Raw genomic sequence first — 4,437 nt, 5'->3', positions numbered from 1 at the left:
TTTATCATTTTTATTTTATTAATTTATATTATTTTTATGTGGTTATTATATTATTTTTAGATGAAAATAAAATATTCAATTATTTATGGGATATTACATTATTCTTATCTAACAAATAAGATACAAATAAAATAACTCAGGAGTATCACGTGTAAGAACTCAAGAAAATACAGCACAGTTGGGCAAAAGAACTCGAGAAAAATACAACACAGTTGGTAGAAGCCTGCCCAGTGCCCAGTAAGCCATGATCACGGTGGTGACAAAGGTCACATTGAAAAATATAGTAACCACGTGAAGATACTATGCAATACGCTGTATAATGTCGGGATGAATATGCGAGGTAGGGTTTACGGGTTAATCCGTCCATCTTGCGTACGCATACACCAAATGAGCTTCATATAGGGCTGCGCAGTCAGTCGACTCACTCAGAAGAATACTTCCCAACTCTTCTCGTTTGCTTGATTGATTGTGGCTCATTTCCATACTCTTCTCCTTTCTTTGGTTGTGGCTCCTTTACTAAGCCTCACAGACATGGAAACTAAGGCTAACTGGAAGATCGATGAGAATGATTGGATTATGGAGGTCAAGGAAAGTCTGGATGTAGTGATAGGGGATAAAGAAGAGGGGGAGGAGTTGTGTGTGTCAATCTTTAACGTGCCTAAAGAGTTATTGGCACAGAATCCCCAAGCGTACACTCCTCAATCCGTTTCGATCGGTCCCTATCACCACGGGAGATCTGAGCTCTATGATATGGAGCGCTACAAACTGGAAGCTGCTCGCAGATTTCAGAAAAGAATCAATGGACACAAGTTTGAGGTAGTCGTTGTGGAGGAGTTTAAGAAGTACGATGTGCGAATCCGGAGCTCCTATAACAAGTATATCGGCTATAAGGATGAAACCTTGGCGTGGATCATGGCTCTGGATGCCACCTTTCTTCTCGAGTGTTTGCAGTTTTATGTCAGACATGTCGATAAAAGCTCGGACGTGGACGTCAAGCAGCTGGGACGAGTCTTACATCTGACTGGCACCAGCTCCACCCACAACTCCATTTTAAGAGATCTCATGATGCTGGAAAATCAGTTGCCGCTCCTTCTTTTGCGATTACTTTTGGAGTTGCAGTTGGGTTCTAAATCCAAGGCAGAAGAGAGGCTCTCCAATCTGCTGAGTCTTGTGTGCCAAGAATTATCGCCTTTCAGCTTCAAGTTGCCCGTGGCTTCAAAGCTCCATATAAACGAGAAATGGCACATGCTTGAGGTGCTGTATTACGCCATCGTCCCTGTTCCCAGCAATCAAAATTTAACTTCAACTCAGGAAGGGATAGATACGGCTGATGCAGAGAACATGTCAACTGTTACACAGGCTTTCAATTTGCTGTGGAAGACTCTCTCCAAGATAGGTCCCTTTCGACATCTTAAAGATTTGCCTAGGCGAGTGCTGCGTGGAAAGCCTCTGCAATTTCTGATGAAGTTGCCTTTACGTCTTCTTTCCATTATTGGCAATCTGCCTGCTCTGAGTGCCCTGAGGAAACCGTTGTCTCTTTTTGTCGATAAAGTTGAGATGAAATCTGAGAAGGACGATGCAGAGGGAGCCGAAGAGGGCGAGCGCGAAGAATCCACCGAAAAGATCATACCGCCCACGCGAGACGAACTGGCCATTCCATCCGTGGCCGCTTTATCCGCTGCGGGAGTCAAATTCATTGGTACCGAAGGCGACCTCACCACAATAAAATTTGATGTGAAGACTGCCACGCTTTCCCTCCCCAAGGTAAAGTTGAATACCAACACGGAGGTAGTGTTGAGAAATCTGGTGGCATTTGAAGCTTCTGCGGCTCCAGGCGCGCTGGTTTTCACGCGGTACACCGATTTCATGAACGGGATGATCGACAGTGAAGAAGATGTTAGATTGCTGAATGAGAGCGAAATTATTTCAAACGGCCTCCAAAATGACCAAGCTGTTGCGAACCTGTGGAACAGCATGGGTAAGTGCGTTCCCCTCACAAAAGTTGCATATCTGGACAAAGTTATAAAGGACATTAACCAACATTATAACAGAAAATGGAATGTTGTGGCGTTGGAGTTTCTGGAGCAACGCGTATTCGGGTCGTGGAAATTCCTCTCTCTCTTCGCTGCAGTGATACTTTTGGTGTTGACTTGTTTGCAGGCTTTCTGCTCTGTTTATAATTGCAAAAAGTGGTTTCACCAGACTGGCCCTTGAGCTAAATGTATGTTTGCTTATCTTGTATTGTGTGTATCGTAGTACTGAAAACTGCACTGCAGTCCAATTGAGGACTGCCACTTTCATGTGGTCTCCAAGATGTTTGTAAGCTTTTCTGTGATTTTGTGTGCTGTCGCCCGGACCAGTATTCTTGCCCTCGTTGTAATAGAGCTGCTAAATATTAGATTGTTGTGCAGAGCCGCTAAATATTATATTGTTGTTGACAAGGGAGCTGATTCCATCTTTTATGATTCATAGTCAATTAATGTTAAGATCAGAGAAATAACGAATTCAAATACATATTCTATAAATTCATTATAGACTTATTGTGTCCATGTTTAATTAGATTTTAAAAACCTGTGGATAAATCATGAATTTGAGTCTTCCAAACATGTGGGTAAATACACATTTCAAGAGTTATGAAGGTGTGGATAAATGAAAAGTAATTTCAGACTGAGAAAGAATGATTCTATTCGATATATTAAAATTATATCATAAATTTTAATATTAATTTTTTTTCCCAGATTGAATTTTTTATTATTTTTAATAGAAAGGAGATAAATAAATTTGAATTTTATCACTTCTAATTATAAATAAATAAATGTGAGTATAAAATGTTTTTTTACATTAAAAATTAAATTTTAACATTCATTATTATAAATAAATAATATATAGATACAATCATTCATTATTATAAATAAATAATATATAGATACAATCATTCATTATTATAAATAAATAATATATAGATACAATTTCACACATTATAACTATATGTTTTTCTTCTTGTTTTATTTTTGATTTTCTTATTTTAAATGGTAATTACAAGATGCCATATTTTAAATTTAGATTAGAAAACTATTTGTAATTAATATTCAAATTTAAAATTATATTTTTATAGGGTTATATTTGATATATTGTTAATGATCCAGTAATGGTGAATCCCATTTATTATTTATGTTTGTATTTTTTTAACTTAAATTCTATTTACATTTTATTCGCATGTGTATGCTTTTTAACTTAACTTCAATTTACATTTTTATATCTTTAAGCTAGAGTATATTGTAATCAGTTTGTGTCAAAATTCTGTCTTTTATTTAATTTGTAATTTTTTAGAAACAATTTCCAAAATTTTAATGTTTTCTAAAATTAATTATTTTTTTAATTTTTTAAATTTGAATTTCTATTTTTTTATTGCCGTTTATGTGGCTTAAAATCAAGTTTCGTCATAAAAATTGTTTAAAAAAAATAAAAATAAGAAAAAACCTCTAATCCCCAAGTGTCCTCATAAATTAATTAAAAAAAAGTTGTCATTATGTTTCTAGCTTTTACTAACCATGTAAACTATCCGATTTAAGAAACAAAAACAACAACACTACATATTACACTGATTTTTCCTTTCTGATTTTCTTTTGTTACTTCACTTTGTCGCATTCAACTATGTTTCATTATTAAGTTTATGAGCTGCATATTACACTTGTTATTTATATTATGATGTATTGAATTTAAAGTTGCACTGCATTTTCTATAGGTAATATTTTTCTATATGTTAAAAGAAAATGATGTGACATTTTTAACTAAGATTTTGTATATAAAAATAATATTATATGATTTTTAATATATTTTATTAATACAAACATAGAGATCAAATTTCTTCATGTGCAAACTCATTTAGAGCGCAAAATACAATGTGTAATTTTTTATTGTTTAAATTGTATTTTGGAATGCTACATAGAGTATATATAAGATCAAAGAAATGTTTTAACATAAACGATTAATTTTTTCAAGATATACATATAAATTTTTTAAAATGATATATAATGTATACGTAATTGGCATTAAAATAATTTACATAACGTGTGCATGGAGATATTTTATCACGGAAAATTAAAATGGTTTTTTTTATTATTAATATATTTTTAAGTATATGTCAATATTAATTAGTATTAAAATATTTTATTGATAACCCACATTTGATGTAGGAAAATCTAACCCAGGGTTGAATGTTTACTAAAGGAGTTAGTTTCCTAAGTTAGGATTTAATTATTTATTGTATTTTCTTATAGTTATAGTTTTAGGAGAGAATGAGAATTATTGTAAATAGGAGAAGATTAGAGAGTATTTTGGAAGAGTTGAGTGATTTGAGGGTTAGTTGGATATTATCTAGAGATAAGGGATTAGATGAGAAATTTTATGGATCATTAGAGATATTGTGGGAGTTAG

At 33.7% G+C, this 4,437-nt stretch overlaps 1 pseudogene; it reads left to right on the top strand.

The window, feature by feature from the left end:
• Window positions 1-531: 531 nt before the first annotated feature.
• On the top strand, window positions 532-2,214 carry LOC149193268 (putative UPF0481 protein At3g02645 pseudogene; annotated as a pseudogene).
• Window positions 2,215-4,437: the final 2,223 nt, after the last annotated feature.

Source organism: Pinus tabuliformis, chromosome 2_2 (genome assembly GCF_031772625.1).
Source record: "Pinus tabuliformis cultivar Carrire ecotype Pingquan chromosome 2_2, CPIR1, whole genome shotgun sequence".
NCBI classification, from domain to species: domain Eukaryota; kingdom Viridiplantae; phylum Streptophyta; class Pinopsida; order Pinales; family Pinaceae; genus Pinus; species Pinus tabuliformis.
The sequence above is the reverse complement of the archived record's forward strand: the minus strand, read 5'-3'. Positions and strand labels throughout refer to the sequence as shown.